The following is a 24,245-nucleotide window of genomic DNA, read 5'->3' on the forward strand; positions in this document are numbered from 1 at the left end:
CTCCATGAACTAATAAGGTTTCAACCATAGCTTAGATAATATGGTATGGCTATTCATAGGAGCCTAAGTAGCGTTGCAATTTTAAATTTCCATGCAGCTATTTGGGCTGAAATCTTTCAATAGATTATATGATATAAGTTTTGAGAGCCTAAGAAACCTTACATTTCTGACCTTCTATCTATCTATTTGGACTATGCAATCTATTATAACATCTTTAATAGGTTGTTACTTTTCATGGACTAGTTAAAGCTTGAACCTAAGATGCACGCTAGATGTGAGCTACCAGCCCTCTTTGTGACTAGAGCTTTTTGTAGGCTCCTTATTGTAATTCTAATGCAGTACCTTTCTCCAACAATAAAAGGTTGCCAATTTTTTCAGTCAAAAGCACTCCAAATTAAAGGCAGTAGATTATGTACTCCAAATTAGCAACTTTTATGATCATGAAATAAATAAAATAAATCATTGGATAGATTCTATTAACTTGTTAACTTGATTATGTAGCTAACACTTTTAAACTTTACTAAGAGTAACTTTCTATCAACTATCTTCTCACAATTAGTATAATAAATTATTATTTTAGATTCCATCCCTCAGATACTTATTTGCTAATCTATGTTAGAGTTCATGATATGGGTACATTTTGTTTCTAAATATTAGAGTTGATGAGATAGATGTAACAATCAAAGTTAAGGGGATTGTTATATAACTCTTAGACAAGATTTGACATCTAGATACATCTGTCAATCCTTCTCATGAGATAAAAATTAGAATGGAAGGACAATTTTCTCTGATGAAAGCAACCTCTATTCTGGTATTATCATGACATATTTCAATTTGAATGTGAAAATGTGTTAACTTGTCATGATTTTATTATTGAAATGTTTGAACACATAAATTTTGTGCCACAATAATATTAGGAATGTACAAATATCATGTTAATAAACTTGGCTTCCACACAATAGGCTTAATACAATTGATATCTAGTATTCCAAGGATTTAAAAAAGAAATGTTAAAATGTAAAACAAAATGAGATGCAATATAACTCCAAACAGCACACATATTTAATTGATTACTCTGTTATAAGAACTTAAAGAATATTCATTAGTTTCTAAACTATTAAATTGCAAAGCATTTGAATAAATAAAGAATTCCCACACATGGACCAAGCATGTATTTATCAATTAACTCTTGAGTTTTATAAGAACTGCAAAGAAACAACCTAAATGCTAAACAAAGTAAAATGTTGGGTACATTTGTTACTTCAACATAATGAATAACCCTCCACACTTGGTAGGCAAGAGCTGACAATGCATTGGTAAATTGCAAATTTCTCATTGAGGAGGTCTTGGGTTTAAATCTACTCATGATTAAACACATAATAATAATTAAACTTAATAATAATAATAAATAACTTAGGCTTTGGTCGTTTACCAATAAATTAAAAAAAACTCTCCACACTTGGTACAAAAAATCCACCAACAAAAATGTCTACTTTACATTTGAAGAGGAAGAAAATATACCAGCTTTAAGATTAAATGTGCTAAGTGAAGTACAAGATGAGTAAACACATATTGAAAATAGTACTTTTAGTTTGTGCCTTTTCATTTGCTCAAGTTTCAGTCTAATATTTCATTGTTTATTGGAAGTCACTTTTTTTTGTATAAGTTCATTAGGATAAATGAATGTTGAATGGAGAATGTTAGTGGAAGGCGATTTGTCTATTCTTGAGTTATTATGAGATTCCATTTTCTATGAGTTAAATGAGGAGGTCAAAAAACTAGTTTCAACAATCATATATCAAAAACCCTCATTTTTATAACCAAAGGGGTCATATTAGATGAAATGGAAAGATGCATACCGAATGTGTGGGGAAAGCAGTCAGGACATACCTACAAAGAACATCCATAGAAAAAGCTCAGACTAACATAAAACAATAGTGTATTAACAATGCTAGGGCACAACAAAAAAAAGTGGTAAAGATACCTAAAAATATGCAGTGTGTTTGGCGACACAAGAAAAGTCCTGCAAAAAAATACAAAACCCAAAATCCATTAGATGCAAAGTATTAAATCCAAGAAACTACAAAAAGGCTTCGCTTCATATCAAGCAGAGATTGATACCTGCTATGAAAGCCATCAAGGCTAGCTCTCTCAAATGCTCGACTGGAACAGATGGAAAATTGTTGCATCGAGTGGCAAAATGAATAGATGGAAGATTGTTGGATCAAGCAATAGAATGAATAGATGGAAAATCACATCGAGTAGCAAAATGAAATGGACCCGACAAAAAATAAATTTGCTTTACTAAAAAGTGGAATAAGAATAGACTATTCTTATTCCAACTTTTTTTAGGAACTTCACTATGCCTATTTTAGGGTAAAATGAGGAGAGGAGGATTCTAATTCCACTTTTATTTTTCAGACACAAATGTTAAATTAACAAATTCTAGTATACAACTTTTCCTATTCCACTCTAATTCTTGCAACCAAGTGGGGCCTAAACCATAAATCCAATGCCCTAAATTAGAGATTGTAAACACTATAACATAAACCCTATGCCCTAAACCCTAGACCTATTGACCTAAACCCTAAACCCTAAAACCTAAAAACCCAAATAGTAAATCCTATAGCCTAAAAAATAAATTGAAAACTCTAAAACATAAGCCCTACACCCTATTCCCTAATCCATTAGTCCAATACCCTAAATCCTAAATCCTAAACCCTAAACCTATAACCCTAAATCATAATCCTTAAACCTATACCCCTAAACCCTAAACCTTACCGTAAACTCTAAACTTGTAAACCTGAACCTTAAACACTAACCCTTCAACCCTATACCTAAATCCTAACTGTGAAAGCATAAACCATAAACCATAAACCTTAAATTATCCATCAAAGGTCAAGAGCAGATTGTTCAACACTACATAAACTGTAGTGCCCTCTTCTACTGTTAAATCTTGCTTAAGACCAAACAATGATTTGCACATAGAAAAGGAAGGTTGAGAAATGACTAAGAGGAGCATGGCAACCAAATAAAACAAATTATATGGGGAAGACAACATGTTATTGGTGAGATTAAAATCATCCATTGCAATAAAATTCTTGAAGAACAAGATGAAGAAGGTGTATGTTTGAAGCTACTTCAATGGCTTTCTTTTATAGGTTAAAGAGGCAGACTGAGAATGAAGTCATAATCTATTCACACAAGAACAGGATGAATAAGGTGTGAATTTGAAGTTCCTTTTATAGGTTGAAGAGGCAAACTAAGAATGAAGTCATAACCTATTCATGCACAATACTTATGAGAATCATTCATGTAATTACCGCTAGACAACACGAATGCAATAGTGATTGGTGATAGTGATGGTGACAGTTGCAATGACACAATAGTTGCATGTGGGTATTTCCATTAACAAGTCATTAGAGAAGCATCTTTGAAAATTAAAAGCAACTCCTAATTAAGTTCTAGGGCAACCAAATAAGACTGAGATAGCCAGTTTCCATCCCATTCCTCAGTCTCATTCTTATTCTAATTTCCTAAAATTTAAAACCTAAATTGTAAGTACTATACCCTAAACAATGAATTGTAAACTCTAAAACATAAACCCTACTCTCTATTCCCTAATTTGTTAATCCTATACCTTAAACCCTAAAGCATAAACCTTAAACACTAAACTTTAAACTTTAAACCCTAAACCTTAAACCTTAAATTCTTAATAGTAATCCTTAAATGCTAAAACCTAATACCTAAACCCTAAACCTATAGACCTAAATCCTAAACCCTAAGTATGTAATACTAATAAAGTTATAATCCTAAACCCCTTAACTTTAAACTCTAAATGATATACAAAAAACCCTAAACCCGTAAACCTATAACGCTAAACCCTACCCCTGTAACCTTATATCACAAACCCTAAACCCTAGACAAAAAACCTAAATTTTAAACTATAGACCCTAATCCCTAAAACCAAAACCATATTCTAAACCCTAAACACTAATGCGATAACCCTAAACCTTAAACCCTAAAATCTTATTGTTAAACCTTAAACCCTATAATTCATTAACTCTAAACCCTAAAAATTAAAATGTGAACCCTAAATTATAACCCTAAAACTTGAAAACCTAAACCTTAAAGTTATAACCCCAAAATCTAAACCATAAACCCTAAACCCTGAAAACTAAACTTTATACCCTAAACCTTAAACTTTATAACCCTAAATCCTAATCCCTAATCCCTAAACCCTAAACTTTAAAACCTAAACCCTAAACCCTAATCATTAAACACTAAACCCTAAATCCTAAACCTTAAACCTAGACCCTAAAACCCTAAACTTTAAACTTTAAAGCCTAATCCTTAAACCCTAAACCCTAAAACTTAAAATCTAAATTATAAATCATATATTATAAGTTATGAATTGTAAACTCTAAAACATAAACCCTAGTCCCTATTCCCTAATCTGTTAATCCTACCCTAAACCCTAAATCCTAAGCCTATAACCCTAAACCATGACTTGGTAATGTTACCCTAAACCTTAAATGCTAAACCATAAACCCTAAACTCTAAATTGTAACCCAAAATTCTATATTGTAAACACTAAAATTGAAACCTTAAACCCTAAACCCAAACCTTATATGCTAAACCCTAAACCCTAATCCTTAGGCCCTAAATCTTAAACCCTAAACCTTAATTCTTAAACCCTAAACCTTAAACTCTAAACTATAAACCTTACCTTAAACCCTAAATTGTAAACTATAAATCATAATATTGAAACTATAAACCCTAAAACATAAAACATAAATTGTAAATACTATAACCTAAACTATGAATTGTAAACCTTGAACCAAAAACCCTATCCTAATCCCTAACTAATAAAGTGTAATCCCTAAAGTGTAACCCTGAATTATATACACTAAACCCTAAACCCTAAACTTGTAACATAAAACCCTAAACCCTATACTACAAACCCTAAAGCCCTTACCCTAAACTCTAAACCTCAAACCATAAACATTAAACCTATTATTCTAATCCTTAAATCATAAATCATAAATCTTAAACCCTAATTCTTGAACCCTAAACCCTAATCCTATAACCCTAAATCATAACCCCTAAACCCCAATACTTCAACCTTAAACCCTAATTCTTAAACCCTAAACCCTAATGATGTAACCCTAAACCCTTAAGTTGAAACCCTAAACCCTAAACCCTTAAGTTGTAAATGATAACTGTTAAACCCTAAACCCTAAACCCTTAAGTTGTAAATGGTAACTGTTAACCCTAAACCCTAAACCCTAAATGCAAAAGCATAAACCCTAAACCCTACAACATATCCCTAAATTTTAAACCATAAAACCTAAACTCTAAATTCATAACCCTACTAAACCCAAAACAATAAACCTAAATTATAAACCATAAACCCTAGCCTTAAGACCTAAACCCTTAAACCTTAAACCCCAAATCTTAAATCCTAAACCTTAAACCCTAAACCCAAATTCTTAAACCCTAAATCATAAAATCTATAACTTAAATCCTAAATGTTAAATCCTAATGTAATACTTAAATTGTAAACCCTAAAACTTAAAACCTAATCCATAAATCATAAACCCTAATACTTGACCCTTAACCCTTAACCCTAAACCCTATTCCTATAACCCTAAATCCTAATCCCTAAATGTCCAACTTAAACTCTAATCCTTAAACCTTAAACCCTAAACCATAAACCTTCAATACTAAAAACCTAAAACCTAAACTCTAAACCCTAAACCCCTTAACCTTAAATTTTAAATGGTAATTGTTAAATTATAAATAGTAAACTTAAACCCTAAACCCCTAAACCCTAAATCCTAACCTTGTAACACTATACCCTAAACCCTATATCATAACACTAAATTTTAAACTATAAAACCTAAATGCTAAACTCATAACCCTAAACCGTAAACAATAAAACTAAATTATAAACCATAAACCCTAACCCTAAACCCTAAATCTTAAACCCCAAACCCTAAACCCTAATCCTTAAACACTAAACACTAAACCTTAAACCCTAAACTCTAAATCCTAAACCCTAAACCTTAAATCCTAAACCCAAATTCTTAAACCCTAAATCATAAAGTCTAAAACTTAAATCCTAAACTTTAAACCCTAAACCCTAAACCTTAAACCCTAATCCTTCAACCCTAAACTCTAAACCCTAAACCCTAAACACTAAAACCTAAACTATAAACTATAATCCTGAAATTGTTAATCCTAAAATGTTAAACCTAAATCATAAATCCTATACCCTAAACTATAAATTGTGAATCATAAACCCACCATATATTATACCCTTAACTATAAAAGCTAAATTGTAAACCCTAAACCCTAAACCCTAACCCTATAACACACTAAACTCAAACTACTAAACAGTAAACCCTAAACCCTAAAATGTAACCCTAAATTCTATACCCTAAATTGTAAACTTGACATCTTAAACCCTAGACCCTAAACCCTAAACCCTAATCCTATAACCCTAAACCCTAAACTCTAAACCCTAAAAACTAAATCTTATACCCTAAACCTTAAAACCTAATATTTTAAACCCTAAACACCAAACTCTAAATCCTAAACCCTAAACCTAAACTCTTAACCTTAATTCTTAAATCATAAACTGTAAACCATAAACCTTAAAACTTAAAAGCTTAACCCTAAATCCTAAACCTCAAACCTAAACCCTAAAACATAAAACATAAATCCTAAATCCAATACCCTAAACTATAAATTGTAAACTCTAAAATATAAAGCATATACCTAAAACCCTAATCCATTAATCTTATAACCTAACCCCTAAACCTGTAGACCTAGAACACTAAATTGTAAACTTATAAACTTAAAATGCTAAAGTTTAATCTTAAACCCTAAACCATAATCATTAAACCTTAAACCCTAAACCATAAAGACTAAACCTATAAATCTAACACTATATATAACCTAACCCTATAACCCTAAACCCTAACTACAAGAGCGTAAACCATAAAACCTAAAGTGTGACCCTAAGTTCTATACCCTAAATCCTAAAAGCTAAAAACCTAAACCTTAAACATGTAATCTTGAAGCCTAAACAATAATAATAAATTGTAAACCATAACCACTTACCCTAAAACCCTAAACCCTAATCCTATAACCCTAAAACCTAAAACCTAATCCTTAAACCCTAAACCCTAATCCCTAAACCCTAAGCTCTAATCCCTAATTCTTAAACCGTAAACCTTAAAACAAAAAACCTAAATCATAAATTGTATACCCTTAACTATAAATTGTAAACCCCAAATCCTAAACCCTATTATAATCCCTAAAGCCTTTACCCTAAACCCTAAGTTGTAACCCAAAACTCAGACATAAACCATAAACCTTAAATCTTAAACTTGTTATTTTAAACCTTAGATCATAAACCTCAATGCTTGAACCTTAAACCCTACCTAAACCATAATCCTATAAACTTGAATCCTAATCCTTAAACCTGTAACCCTAAACCCTAAACCCTAAAACATAAATCATAAATTCAATACTCTAAACTTTAAATTATAAATTCTAAAACATTAGCCCTATACACTAAACCCTAATCTATTAATCCTATACCCTAAACTATAGACCTAAACCCTAAACCCTAAACACTAAATCATAACCTTATAACTCTATACACTAAACCTAAAATACTAGATAAACCCTAAACCCTAAATTCTATACTCTAAATTCCAAATACTAAACTTTGAAACCTTAAACCCTAAACCATCTAACCCTAAACCCTAAACTCTAATCCTTAAACCCTAAACTTTAAACCCTTAAACATAAACCATAAACCTTAAATTTTAAACCATAAACCCTAAAACATAAAACCTAAATCATAAACCCTAAACCCTAAACCTTATACCATAAACCTCAAAGGACAAGTGTAAATTGTAAACCCTAAACCCTAAACCCTAAACTTGTAACCTTAAACCCTAAACCCTAAAGTTTATATCCTAAATGCTAAATACTAATATTGAAACCTTGAACTATAATCCTTAAACCACAAACCATTAATTCTAAACCCTAAACCCTATACCCTCAAGTATAACCTCAAATTGTAAACCCTGAACCCTAAAAGCTAAAACCTATATCCTACCTTGTAACCCTAAAGCCCAAACAACAAAAACAAATTATAAACCATAAATAGTTTACCCTAAACCCTAAACCTTGATTCTTAACCACTAATCCCTAAAGCCTAATCCCTAAACTTCAAACCATAAACCTTAAATAGTAATCCTTAAACTGTAAATCCTTAAAACTAAAGTGTAAACCATAAACCCTAAACTAGTAACCTTAAACCCTAAACCCTATATTGTAATCCCTAAAGCCTTTACCCTAGAACCTAAATTTCTAGCACCAAACTCTAAACCATAAACCATAAACTTGTTATTCTAAACCTTAAATCATAAACCCCAATCCTTAAACCCTAAACCATAAACCCTAATCATATAACCTTAAATCCTAATCCTTGAACTTGTAACCCTAAACCCTAAACTCTAAAACCTAAACCTTAAATCCTAAACCCTAAATAGCAAACCTTAAAGCTAAACCCTAAATCATAAAACCTAAACCACTAATCTTAAACCTTAAACATTAAACCCTAAATTCCAAACCATGTAACCCTATACCCTAAAACCTAAATAATAAAGTGTAAACCCTAAAGTATAAATATTAAACCCTTAATCCTAAACATGTAGTAATACTAAAGCCTAAACCCTAAACTCTAAACCATTAAGCCTAATTTTTAATCACTAAACCCTAAACCCTAATCCTTAAAGTGTAAACACTAAAACATAAAACATAAATTATAAATCATATACTATGAACTGTAAATCATTAACCATAAACACTAAAAGCTAAAGTATAAACCCTCAACCCTAAATTATAGCCCTAAACCCTAAACCCTAAACTTGTAACCTTAAACCCTAAACCCTATACTATAATCCCTAAACTAACTACCTTCAACCCTAAAGTTGTAAAATCAAATTCTAAACCATAAACAATAACTCTTAAACCTATTATTTTATACTTTTTAAATCATAAACCCCAATCCCTAAACCTTAAATCCTAAACCCTAATCCTATAACCATAAATCCCAATCCCTAAACTTGTAACCCCAAACCCTAATAAAACCTAAAACCTAAACCTTAATCCCTAAATCCTAAACACTAATCATTAAACCCTAAACCTTAAACACTAAACCTAATTCTTAAACCCTAAAATCTAAACCTTAAACCCTAAACCATAATCATTAATCGCTAAATCCTAAAATCCAAAATGAAAATTCCCTAATTTTTTAGTCCTATACCCTAATCCCTAAACCTAAACCCTAAACCCAAAAAATGTAACCTTAATCCCTTAACTTGTAAACCTAAACTCTAAACCCCTTAATCGTAATCCTTAAAACCCTAAACCCTAAGGGCCCGTTTGGTTGCTGGAATACAACCGAAATGGGAATAGGAAATTAGAATATGATTTGTATTCTTAATTTGGTGCATGGAATAGGAATACGTATTCTCATTTTAGCGCCAAAATGAGCTTTTGTTCATTCTAAAAAATACCTGTAATTGGAATTGCTATTCTTGCATTCATTTTTGGTTTCTCAAATTTGATTAAATTTTCAAATCCGCTTTGACCTGGGGTGAGCGCAGTAACTTTGTTTTCAATATTTTCAAATATTTCAGCAATTTTCCAATGGCGCTGATTGCATCTTCAAAATATTTTCAAACGGCGCTGATTGCAAATTAACCCTATTCCAATTTAAGCTTGCATAACCAAACAAGGGATAAACAAGATTGGATTGCATTTTTCCATTCCTATTCTTCATTTTCCATTCTCATTCAAATTTTCTATTCTAATTCTCAATTGCTACGCTTGCAACCAAACGGGCCCTAAGGGCACATTTGGTTGCTAGAAATACAATCAGAACAAGAATAGAAAATTAGAATTCATTTTTAATTCTTTGTTTGGTGCACCAAGTAAGAATTGGGAATAGAAATACAAATTCCCATTTTGCCCCAAAATGAGCATTTGTCCATTCTCCAAAATACTTGTAATTGGAATTGTTATTCCCATTCCCATTTTGAATTTTTCTTATTTGAAAATGTTTTCAAATCTGCTTCATTATAACTTTCTGTTGGAGCTCCCCAAAATGAAAAATCATGGCCATTTTCAAACTAATGATGAGGTTTCACTTGTAGGGAAAACAAACCAGTAAGGCCAAGTTGACTTCTGTACAAGTAGATCTACCCTCTCCATCTCACATTGCTTCATTTTCACAAGAAGCATAACAAAATATTAGACTAATTTTGACCTAGATGCGACATTCCATCTTGTCTATTGTAGGATGCAATTATGCAAAGAATAATTGTACAACAATTAGCACAATTGAAAGGAATTTTCTCTAGAGGTGTTCCAAGTGATTATAGTTTAAACTTTAGCTTTCATTTGTTATATATTATGTAGATATTAGACTCCTCTAGTGATAAACACAATACATCAATATCAGTGTTGAATGCCATTATAAATGTCCATTGGGTTGGAGTAGGATTTCTACTAGTGGCTGGTATTATTTTCAAATTCTAATCTCTATTTTGTCTATCCAAATAGAGAAAAAAAATTCCTATTCTAGAAAAATAATTCGAGAATAACAATTCTCATTTCTCAATTGCTCTCTCTGGAACCAAACGGGCCCTAAACTTGTAAACCTAAACCCTAAACTCTAAAACCCAAAAATCATAAACCTTAAAACCTTAAATCCTAAAACTTTAAAACCCAAAACCCAAAATACTAAACCTTAAACCCTGATCCTATAGCCCTAAACCATAAACACAAATCCCTAAATCACAATCCTTAAACACTAAACCTAATTCGTATACCTAAAATATGGCTCATTTTAAGTAAAGGGTTGATAGATTTAGTTATCTGCAACCTCATAATGACTTGCCATGAAATTTTGGTTGGCTCTGATTGAATGGTTGATCAGTTCAATGAACTATAAAGGAGTCACAGAAAAATGGGTCTCAATGTACAAACCATAGCTTTTCATTCCACCGTTGGATTTTCCTAAGCTTCAAACATGTTGTTAGGGGTAGAAATGTGCCCAAAATTGAGAATCAGATTCAAGAACCTAGTTTTGATTCAAAAGTTATGAGTTTCCATGTACACTATATAAAAATGGTAGAGATTAGGATTATGTTTTCCTTCTAACCTTAGAATGGCCTATTATGAGGTTCTAGTTGGTTATGTGTGTAGAGTTGACTGAGTCAGTGATTTTTAACTTTCAAATGACTTGTTCTAAGATTTGAGAAAATTGTGAGTGAAGGGTTGAGTTGTTCAATGGTCTACATGTAATCTCATAATAGTTTGTTATGAGATCATACCTAATTTTGGTCAAATGCTTGATTGATTTGGTGATCTATTTTTTCAAAATAATTTCTGATGAGATTGTAGCTACTTCATAGTCAAAGTTTGACTGATTTGGATACCTCTAACCTCATAATGACTTGTATTAATTAACATTTATGCACATTCAAAGTGAAGGGTTGACCAATTCGATGATATGAAATATTAAAATGGCTTGCTGTGAGATTGTAGGTCATTTTGAGTGAAAGGTTGATCAATTCAATAATCTCCAACCTTAGAAAGAATTGCTATGAAATTTTGGTTAGTTATGATTGAATGGTTGATTAGGTCAGTGATTTAAGAACCAAGTTTTGATTCAAAAGTTATGAGTCTTTGTGTACAACTCTATACAAAAATGGCAAAGCTTAAGAATGTGTTTTCTTTCTAACCTTAGAAAGGCCTATTATTAGGTTCTAGTTGGTTTTGAGTGTAGAGTTGTTGCTTCTATGATTTGTAACTCTAGAATGACTTGTTATGAGATTTGAGTGAATTGTGAGTGAAGGGTTTAGTTTGTTGGTGATCTGTAACCTCAAAATGGTTTGTTATGAGATTGTACCTAATTATGATGAAATGCTTGATTGGTTTGATGATCTACAACTTCAAAATGACTTGTGGTGAGATTATAGCTGATTCATAGTCATAGTTTGACTAATTTGGATACTTCTAACCTCACAATAGCTTGTAATAATATGTTAATTGATTCAAAGTGAAGGGTTGAGTGATTTGATGATGTGTAACCTCATAATAGTTTGTTATGAGATCATACCTAATTCTGATTGAACGCTTGATCAGTTCGGCAATCTACAACTTCAAAATGATAGATTGTAGCCAATTCATAGTCAAAGTTTTAGCAATTTGGGTACTTCTAACTTCATAATAGCTTTTAATAACATTTATGTGCATTTAGAGTGAAGGGTTGACCGATTTGATGATATTTAATTACAGAATGGCTTGGTATTAGATTGTAGTTCATTTTAAGTTTGACTTGACCTATTTGGTGATCTGTAACCTCATCATGAATTTCTATGCAATTATAGTCAGCTCTAATTGAATGGTTTATCATTTCAATGATCTATAATGGAGTCACAGAAAAATGGGTCTCAGTGTAGAGACCATAACTTTTGATTCCACTGTTGGATTTTTCTAAGTTTTAGATATGCTTTAGGGGAGCAAAATGAGCCCAAAATCTACATTTAGATTTGAGAACCAAGTTCTGTATCAAAAATTATGAGTTTGTGTGTATAAGTCTATAAAAAAAATGGCAGAGTTTAAAATCTTGATTTCTTTCTAAGATTAGAATGGTTTGTTATGAGATTCTAGTTGGTTATTAGTGTAAAGTTGACTAATTTCCATAATGACTTATTATAAAATTTGAGAAAATTCTGAGTGAAGGGTTAATATGTTCAGTGATCTATAACCTAAAATTGTTTGTTATGAGATTGTTCCTAATTCTGATTATATGCTTGACCGGTTTAGTGATCTGCAGCTTCAAAATGACTTGTGATGAGATTATAGCCAATTCATAGTCAAAGTTTGACTTATTTCCAATGCTTCTAAACTTAGAATGGCTTGTAATAACATTTTAGTTGATTTAGAGTGAAAGATGGACCGATTCAATGATCTACAACCTCAGAATGACATGCTATGAAATATTGGTTGGCTATGATTAAATGGTTGATCAATTCAACAATCTATTATGGAGTCACAAGAAAATGGGTCTTAGTGTAGAGACCATAACTTTTGATTCCATCATTAGACTTTCCTAAGTTTTGAAAATGTTATTGCTAGGCAAAAGGTGCCCAAAATTAAATGTGAAGAATCAAGTTTTGATTCAGAACTTATGAGTCTTCATGTATAAGTCTATGTAAAAATGATAGAGTTTTAAGATCTTGTCTTCTTTCTAACCTTAGAGTTACTTGTTATTAAAATCTAGTTGGTTATGATTGTAGAGTTGATTGATTTAGTGATTTGTAACTATAAAATGAGTTGTTATGAGATTTGAGTGAGTTGTGAGTGAAGGTTTGAGTTGTTTGGTGATTTGTAACCTTAGAATGGTTTTTTATGAAACCATAGGTAATTTTGATTGAACTCTTAACCAATTTGGTGATCTATAGTTTCAAAATGACTTGTCATGATATTGTAGCAATTGATTCACGGTGAAAGGTTGACCAATTTGGATACTTTTGGCCTTAGAATAGGTAGTAATAACATTTTAGATAATTCAAAGAGAAGGGGTGACCAATTTGATGATTTACAATCTTAGAATGATTTGCTATGATATTTTGGCTAGCTCTGATTGAACAATTGATCAATCTATAATGAAGTCACAAAAAAATAGGTCTCAATTTAGAGAACATAACTTTTGATTCCATCATTGGATTTTCCTAACTTTTAGATATGTTGTTGGGGGGAAAATGTTCTCAAATTTACAGTCGTATTTAAGAATCAAGTGTTGAACCCTTGGTATTTGGTCTTTGATTGTTGTCATTGATGTCAATAATGAGCATATGGTATGGATAACATTGTGTAATTATCTTATTTAATGTCCTTCAATATTTTCAAAACATATTCAAGACAAATACTTAAGTGTTATACAGTTAACACTTAATGTTCACATTGTTTTTGAAAATAGATAAAAAAAAATAGTTTTAGACTATTAGAAAGTTGACAAGATTTTTTATTAGATAGATCCCAACTAGCATACCTTTTTGGAAGTGTCTCAGAGCTAGCTAAAATGTGTCTTTGTTAGGTTTTTGCATAACACGCGTGGAAAGAGAAAAAGTTTGTTTATCAAAAATAGGTACCAAATTATTATGACAGTTTTGGCAGTTTTGAGCGGTTTTGGTCTAATGGAAGTTTGGGGTATGTAACTACCTCCAAAATTTTGACTTTATTGTTTTATAAGTAGAGGGTACATTTCTCTAAAATATCCAATAGATGGTTTTGATAAAAGTTGCAGAATTGGTGTGGAATTCCTTATAGATCAAATAATTTGCAGGCAAATTTTTAATAGCAAAGAAGAGGGTAATGTTTTATGTTTCTATTTTCATATTTGTGATTTGATTTTTATTGAAGAATTTTATTAGAGGTAGAAAAAGGGTTATATATTGCTACTTCATTCATTCATATCAGTATTTGATTAGATCTTTTAATGGAAAAAGAAAATATATTTGGATATTGGATATTTTGAAGAGAATAAAAGTATATCCTAAATTATGTTTTCAACAAGAAGTTGAAATTGGTGATTCATAATTTGTGTTGTAATAGAGATGATCCTCTAATTTTATATCTCACTTGTTCATTTTTTGAAATTGGTGCTTCTTGTATTCATGAAGTTGGTGCTTTAGGTGTAAGGGATTAGTGTTCCTTGAAATTCATGTTTCTAAAATAGGGTGTTGATGCTTCCCAGAGTTGTAGCTCTAAAAGATTTGCCCAGAAGGCCAATAAAGTTTCAGATTCAAAGTGAATTTTTACCCTAAGGGGTTTTCTGTGTTAAAATATTGTGTCACTTTGTTATTCATAAATTATCTTGTTTGTGTGTTAAATTTTTATAACTTGTAATTGTCTCAAGTTTTTAGAAGTATTGTAAACTACCGATTCACCCCCCCTCTCAGTGGTGTTTGTATTCCAACAAGTGGTATCAAAGCAAGGTTCCCTATATCAAGTTTAACAACTTCGGCTATATTTTGGTTGAGTGCAATACTTGTCTTTTATGGCTCAAGATAGTTCTTCAAAGGTTCCTATATTTGATGGATCAGATTATGCTTTTTGGAAGGTAATGATGCAAACATATTTGTTATCTATTAATATTGATGTTTGGGCTTCGGTTGTTAATAGTTATAAAGTTCCTAATACTTTACCTATAGATCTTGATGAAATGAGGAAGTATGAAATTGATATGAAAGTTAAATTTGCTATACTTAATAGTTTATCTAAAGATGTTTTATTAAGGTAATGCATTGTAGTTCTTCTAAAGAAGTATGAGACAAATTGAAAAACACATATCATGGTAATGATAGAGTTAAAGAAGTCAAGATACAACAATTGAAATCAAGATTTTGAAGACCTTAAGATGGGTAATGATGAAAAGGTAGAAGACAATGTCCTTAAGATAGATGAAACTATAAATGGCATAAGAGGACTTGGTGAAAAAATTGATGATATTTCATGTTGTAAAGCAAGTTTTGAGATCTCTTCTTGATAAATTTGATTCTAAGATATGTTCTATAGAAGAAACTAGAGATATTAACAAGTATACAATGGAAGATATTCATGGATTACTTGTAGCTTATGAAATGAGAAAGTTTGGCAAACAGGAATCCACAAGCAAAGAAGTAGCATTCAAGGTGAAAAAGAAAGTGAAGCAAGTCTCTTCAAAATCAGGAGATCTTGATGTTCTTGAAGCACATTTATCAAGGAAATTAAATAAAGGAGCAAGTAAATGCAAAAGTAAATTTCCTTTCAAATGCTTTAATTGTGGTAAAATAGGACACTTTGCATCTAAATGTCCTTATAATAGTCATGATGATGTAGATGATGAGAAAGAGAAATCAAGTAAAAAGAAATTCTATAACAAAAATAATTTCTTTAAGAAGAAGAAGAGGTTGATTATTGATATACCAAATAGTGACTCTAGTAGTTTTGAATGTGATGAAAATGAAACTACTTGTCAAGAATTAGATAGTAATGATGATGTTGAACTTGTTGAGGCTGATTTAGAATGTGAATTTCTTTATGCACTTAAAAGGATCAAGGAATTAAAAAGGAATTTAAGTGTTCAATAAAATCAATTCTTAAAAGAAAAATAGAACTTGTGAAAAAGAAACTAAGGACTTAAATCAACAAGTTATAGAATTGAAATTACAAGTTAAGGAACAAAAGAGAATTGTCTTTGTCACTAAGGAAGAGTTAAGTTCTAAAGATCAGGAATGTACAAGGTTAATGTTGACATGGGACCAAGCCTCCTCAAGAGTCATATGTTGAAGTGCCTTGTGAGGCATCTGATTCTAAATGTAGTTGGTACAATTGACTGCCTCTGCCCAAAAACATGAATCCATGGACCTAGACTAAATCATGCAATTTGCCATCTCTTGAAGGGTTTTGTTCTTCCTCTCGACCACACCATTCTGTTGTCGTAGGGCACTAAAAGTTGATGTTGAAGACCATGCTCAGAGAAAAAATCTCTGAAAGCTTGGTTCACATACTCCCCCCCATTGTCCGTGCGTATTTGCCAAATAGAAAGCCTAGACTACTTCCCTACAAATGCCTTAAAAACTCAAAATGAGTCGAAGGCATTAGACTTGTACTTAAGAAAGTACACCCACGTGCATTTGGAGAAGTCATCAATAAATGTAAGCACATATCTAGCACCCAAAAAAGAAGGAGTAGGAAATGACATAAGGTCACTATGAATCAACTCCAAAGGTGCTAAAGCACGAGTGGCTCGTCCATGTGGAAAAGAATCCCTATGTTGCTTGCCAAGTGCACATCCCTGACAAACACCATCTGGATAGAAAATATGGGGAAGCCCAAGAACAAGTGCTTGTGTGCTCATTTGCTGAAGATATCTATAATTGACATGCCCAAAATGTTCATGCCAAAGTCTACTTACTGAATCTGCATGTGCAACTAAACATGAACCTGTTTCATCAAAAGACTCAAATCCATCAAATCTATAGAGGCGAGATGCAGAGTAACCACTCCCAGTGTCCACAATCATCTCTGGATCATGCAAGTTCCAAATAACCACGTCATGTGGTGAGAACTCAATCTTCCCAAAGCTAGAGTGGCAAATTTGATAGATAGACAGAAGGTTCATCAAAATATCAGGAACACAAAGTACATCCTGTAGAGAGCCCTCGGCCAAAGTAACAATGCTAGAACCCAAAACTAAAAGTTGTGAAGAGTTCCCAACTACAATCTATGTGGTGGCATAAGAAGCAAGTGAGGTAAGCAACTTAGAAGTGTTTTTGATGTGGTGAGAAGCCTCAGAATCAAGAATCCATGAAGGTGTTAAAGTCATAGCTTGTGCAAAAAGAGCATGACCTTTCCTTGCAGGTGGAGATGAAGACTAAGGAGTTGAAATTTGATGCTCCTTTATGGCTTCCTCTAAAGCCTCCAATCATTTCCAACACCTAGAAACTAAATGTCCATCTTTCCCACAAAAACACTAGTTCTCACTTGATTTCTTCTTGGTCTTGGAGGTAGACTAACCTGACTTTGAAAAATCTTTACCCTTGGGAGGGTTTGCTGGAGGATTAGCTAGAGGCTTAGGATTAGATTTGATGTGTCTTTCTTCATTTTTCCTTTCTTCTTTGATTTCCCCTTAGAATTTTGAGCAACCAATGCTTGGCTGGAAGAGCCAGAGGCATCCACCTATTGGATCTTTGCCTGTTCCCTAGTCAACTTGTCACAAAATGTCTCGAATGTAGGCATCCTATGTCTATCTCCAAGGGCATCCATGGTGGAGTAGAAAGTAGAAGAAAAATTTGATACTGCCCCTTTAGCTTTGAGAGTATCAAGAATATGCACTCATCATCTATTTTGTTCTTCCCACATCCCTGTAAAACTGCACATAGGGATTTGAACTTCATCAGAAAGTCCTCAATGGTGGGAAAGTTGCTTGGTGACAAAGAAGTCAACTTTGCATCCAATTGAAGTGCTTGGAACTCATTCACTTGACCAAACAAAGTCTAGAATTTATGCCAATAAGCCCATGGAGTAGTCAAACCATCCAAGTGAAATAACAGATTGTCTAAAATGTTGAATGCAATCAATCCCATGGCTTCATCCATTTTGTTCCTATGCTATAAGACCTCAAAAGGTCATGTAAGAATAGGCTAATTCTCATCTAGACAAGACCATAGACCTCTTGACATGAGAAGCCTAGTCATTTGTGCCTTCCAAGTGTGGTAGTTGTGTGGTGTGAGACGGGTCATAGATGGATCCACCATTGAGAGAAAAAAGAAGACGAAAGTAGAAGGGTCTTAACTAAAGTAAATTATAGAATAGAAAGACACCCCCCCACAAACGTACAAGAATATCCCTCAAATACAACAAAAACAACTATGGAAAGCAAAAAAACTGAAAAAGAACCTAGATTTGTTGATGCAAAATAAGAGAAAATACAAGCCTCTAATTTGACACCAAAAATGGGAGTACAAATGAACTCAAAATCTAATGAAACCAGCACCAATGTCTTCATCTTTGAGTCAGCTTTCTGACACTTCTTTCTGATTGGAAAAAGACCTTTGTATGCTCAAGTTATGGCCAAAAAACTAATTGTTGCTTCAAAAATGCACCTTGCTAGAAAATTACATACACTAGGTTTAAATTTGATGCCCATATGGCCATCACTGGAAAAAAAATCTGTTTGTCGAAAAGATGAAGTCAGTGGGGTCACAAGGAGGAACGACATCAATGTCAAAAAATGACACCAGCATCAAAAATTGATGTCACACTACCTGAAAGTGACGTCAACCCTTCAAGCAGCCGTAGGGCAGTAGAATAGAGAAAATCACCAGTGGCAGTGGCACCCAGGAGGAGAATTCGGTAGCACCACTGGTGTTTGGTGGCTCTCTAGCTGAGCTTCGATGGAGTGTGGCTATGGTGGAGCTTGGCGAAGGAGCCGTCGACTGAGCAGCAAATTGGAGATGAGTGGGAGGCTGTTGGATGGTGCTTCAGCATTGCTACGACATTATGTTTTTTTTATTTTTTACTTTTGCTTTCCTGTCCATACAGTCCATACGATAGTGTCCAAGGGGCCTCAAATTATTTTTCCAAAATGCCTTGTGTCCAAAAAAAAAAATTTTTATATGAATCTTGGCTGTAAACAGCCTTCTGAATCCAATGGTAGCATCTTTTTGACCCCAAAGTGCTCCAAAAAATTGCTCTAACCTCAATTTGAAGAAAAATGCACAAACAAACTAGGGTTTGTGACTCCAAATTATGACTTCAAAAATCCTTCGAATAAGAAGAAGCAAGGAGGCTCTAATACCATGTAGGAGTTGAGAATCCAACTTTGAAAATGCACCAAGATCACCTACAATGCAAATAGCTTGCTGAAGAGAAACCTAGGGAGCAAAGAGCTTGAAGCAAATGCCGCACAAGAGAATATTTCACAATAGGAAATTAGAATTGCTATGTGAATGGAATGAATTTACAATGAATGAAAAAACAAATAAAAAGGTCTCATGGAAGCTTGTAGAACAAGCTAGAATGAGGTAGGAGATAAGGTTGAAAACTAAGCAAACATCCACAAGAGGTGGAAAAGATAAGTATGCAAGAGGGAACAAACTCTCGTGTTGTCAACAACTAACCTCAACTACATGCATTAACCTAAGTAAGCTTAAGTAAATAGAATAAATAATTAACAATTAATTAATTATTTACTCTAACATAATAAACTTCTTCAATAAAAATCAAACCACAAATATGAAAATAGAAACATAAAGCATTGCCCTCTTCTTTGTTGTTAAAAATCTGCCTCCAAACTTTCTACAAGGAATTCCACACCAATTCTACAACTTCTATCAAAACCATCTATTGAATGTTTTATAGGAATGTATCGTATACTTATAAATCAAGAAAGTCAAAATTTTTGAGGTAGTTATATACCCAAACTTTCATTAGACCAAAACAGCTCAAAACTACCAAAATTGTCATAACAATTTGGTACCTGTTTCTGATAAATAGATTTTTTTCTCTTTCCACACATGTATTATCCAAAAACTAACAAAGACTCATTTTATCTAACTACAAGACCTTTCCAAAAAGGTGTGATAGTTGGAGTCTATTTGATAAAAATTTTTGGTGAATTTCTAATAGTAGTCTAAAACTATTTTTTTATATCCATTTTCAAAAACAATGTGAACCTTAATTGTTAATTGTATAACATTTAAGTATATGTCTTGAATATGTTTTAAAAAATATTGAAGGACATCAAATAAAATAATTACATTATGTTATCCATACCATATATGCTCATTATGTTAGCCATACCATATGTTCATTATTGACATCAATGACAACAAACAAAGACCAAATACTAAGGGTTCAACATACTCCCCCTTTGGCATTGATGTCAATACCAACTTCCATCTGTATATCCTTCTGTACCTATATATCCTATCTTTGTACACCTATACCTATATATCCATCATGTAGACATCTTCATTTTTCACCTATTTTGACATCAATGACAAAGGAGATATACCAAGGTTTCAATGTAACAAAAAGATAAACAAAATATGCTCCCCCTAAAACTTATCACTCATTTATGAACTTATGCAAGAGAAGAGAGGGGTAGAACCCCCCCAATCTTGTTCTTAAGCCTTCAAATGTGGCTCTTGAGAGAGGTTTTATAAATATGTTAGCAAGCTAATCTAAAGAAGGAACAAATTCTAATTCAACATTACCATTCAAGACATGTTCCCTTATGAAATGATAATGAACATCAATGTTCTATGTGCATGGATGCATAACTAGATTCTTAGAAATATAGATTGCACTCTGATTATCACAATAGATAGGAACTAGTTTAGACACTATTACTTTCATATCTAATAAAGTTTGAACCATCCAATGAACCTATTAGCAACAAGAACATGTGGCTATATATATTCAGCCTTTGTAGTAGAAAGTGTAGTAGATTCTTGCCTCTTACTATGCCAACATACTAGCTTGTTGCCTGAAAAAAATGTTGCTCCGGAAGTACTTTTTCTTTCATCTAGACAACCTGCCCAATTTGAATCAGTATAAGCAACAAATCTAAAATCATCATGTTTAGGATACCAAATCCCATAATCCAAAGTACCTTGAATATATCTAAAAATTCTTTTAACTGCCATAACATGAGATTCTTTAGGTGAAGATTCAAATCTTGCAACCAAACATATAGCATGCATGATATCAGGCCTTGAAGCTATGAGATATAGTAAACTAGCAATCATAGATCTATAAGTAGTTTGATCATGAAAAGAATCATCATTTTTAGTAAGTTTACATCCTATTATCATTGGTGTTCCCATAGGCTTACAATCTTCCATATGAAATTTCTTTAACATTTCTTTTGCATACTTAGTTTGGGATAAGAATATACCATTTTCCAATTGAGCAATTTGCAACCCAAGAAAATAAGATATTTCCCCAAGCATGGACATTTCAAATTTAGATTGCATAAGCTTTGAAAAACCTTGACTTAAAGAATCATCATTGGATCCAAATACTATATCATCAACATAAACAAGAATAATAAGAACATCATCACATGTACCATATATGTGCAAATTGCTATCAACACCACCTCTTCTGAAGCCATTTTTGATAAGATACTAATCTAACCTAGAATACTAAGCCCTCAGAGCTTGTTTCAAACCATAAAGAGCCTGCTCTCAAATCCTTTAGGTTGATCCATATAAACCTCTTAATCAAGATAACCATTAAGAAATGTTATTTTAACATCCATTTGGTGCAAAAGTTTCATCAAAGCCCACACCTTCTATTTGTGCAAACCCTTACAAACCAATCTAGCCTTGTTCCTTGATATCTTTCCATTTTCATAAAGTTTATTTCTAAAGACCCATTTAGCACCTATTACATTTTTATCTTTAGGTCTAGGCACTAATTCCCATGTTTAAAAAAAAAAAAATTTGACTTAGCTAATAGAGATTAGAAAATTCACTAGATGTAGTTCTTGTTCTCGTTTGAATACTTGCATGTTTATCCCCTATAATATATTCTTGAGCATGATATTTCTTCAATCTTATTCTTATAGCCTTTGTACCTGTGTGTTTCTATTTGGTTTTTTATCTCTTCTTCAGCTTCAATAACTTTATTATCTGCTTCTTTGTGTTTCTATTTGTTCTTTTATCTCTTCTTCAACTTCAATAACTTTATTATCTGCTTCTTTCAAGTCTTTATCACTGTCTTATAGGAAAATATTATCCATTCATATTTCCTTTTTATCCTGCACAACTTTGTCCACTTTCACATGTATAATTTCAACAAGTTTATTCAACCTTTTTATTAAAACATTTGTAAGCTTTACTTTGAGAAGAATATCCTAAAAAGATTCCTTCATCACATCTTGAATCAAAGCTTCCTATTTTATCATCAAAATTCTTAATGAAGCATCTACTTCCAAAAATTCTAAAATGCTTAACAGATGTAGGATGTCCATACCATAACTCATAAGGAGTGTACTTAGTTTTTACCCTTAGTTGTGCCATGTTTAAAATATATATTGCTATTTGAACTACTTCTTTTGAATACCTATTTGGTACTTTAGATTCATCTAACATAGTCCTTGCCATTTCTTTCACTATTTGGTTCTTTCTCTCAACAACTCCATTTTGTTGAGGTGTCTAGGATCACATTGTCTTTTGATGCCATGTTTTTCACAATAATCAACAAATTCATCTGAAGTAAACTCACCACCTTTATCTGATCATAAGCATTTAATCTTCATGTCTAACTCATTTTCAACCATTTTCTTAAAGATCTTAAACTTGTTAAATGCCTTTGATTTATGCTTTAAGAATGTTACCCATGTCATTCTTATATAATCATCTATAAAATGCATGAAATACTTTTCATCATTTAACAACATTATCCTTGTTGGACCACATAAATTAGTATGTACTAATTGCAATGGTTTAGAAGCAAAATATTCTTTTGAAGGAAAATATGCCTTTGTTTGTTTACCATGTTGACACCCTTCACAAATAACATTCTCTAGCTTACTTATACATGGCATACCTCTTAATTTCTAATGCTTACTAGCTTTGGCCAAGTTGTCAAAATTCAAGTGCTGAAGCCTTTTGTTCCATAACCAACTTTCATTCACCTATCCCATCAGACAAACATCTTCATGATTATTAGTATTTGTGATATCTTTTAAATTGCATACATTCCCTTTAGATCTTTTACCTAATGTAACCAACTATCCATATTTTAATTTGATTTGACAACCATGGTCATCAAAAACAACTTCATATCCATTATCACAAATTTGACTAACACTTAGAAGCTTGTACTTTAATCCATTAACATAATACACATCATGAATGGACATTTTGTCACTAAGCATCAAAGAACCTAACCTTTAATTTGCCTTGAAGAATCATCAACAAAACTAACATTGCCACCTTTATTGTTCTATCTCCTATCATATGTCTACAACAACCATTGTCAATTATCCAAGTCTTTTTCTTCAGAATGTAGATCCATTTGAACAAACATAGAATTATTAATCTTAGGCCTTCATATCTTAGTCATTTTAGTATAAAATTCTTTATCAACTTGTAGACAAGCATAAGATTGATCATTTTGAATTGACTTAGTTTTACAATTACTCATAACATGACCAATGAGATTGCATTTGTAATATCTTAGACTATTCATTTTAGGAAAGGAATAACTAGAATGAAACTTTGAATACCTCCTTGACATGCATCTACAATTACTTATTCTATGTCCATATTGATGACACATGAAGCAATACCCATCAAAGAAAGAAATAAACCTATTTACCTTTTTACCCATGAATGAAGTGCTTGATGTAACCTATTTTTTATCATTAGAAATTTGATTAAAATGTGCATTTTTACCTGCATTTGATGTGGTAGCATTATGATTTGTATCCTTACTTTCAAATTTAAATATCTTGAATAAAGATTTATCTTTCTTGTCACTAGAACATTGTCCAAGTTCAAAACCAATTCCTATTAGATCATCAGTTCTTCTTTGTTTCCTCAACATATCATCCAAAGTAGTGTTCTCATATTTTTCTAACTTTCTTC

The sequence above is a fragment of the Cupressus sempervirens genome, chromosome 5, assembly GCF_028749045.1.
Source record: "Cupressus sempervirens isolate cs-2001-9-10 chromosome 5, ASM2874904v1, whole genome shotgun sequence".
NCBI lineage: Eukaryota > Viridiplantae > Streptophyta > Pinopsida > Cupressales > Cupressaceae > Cupressus > Cupressus sempervirens.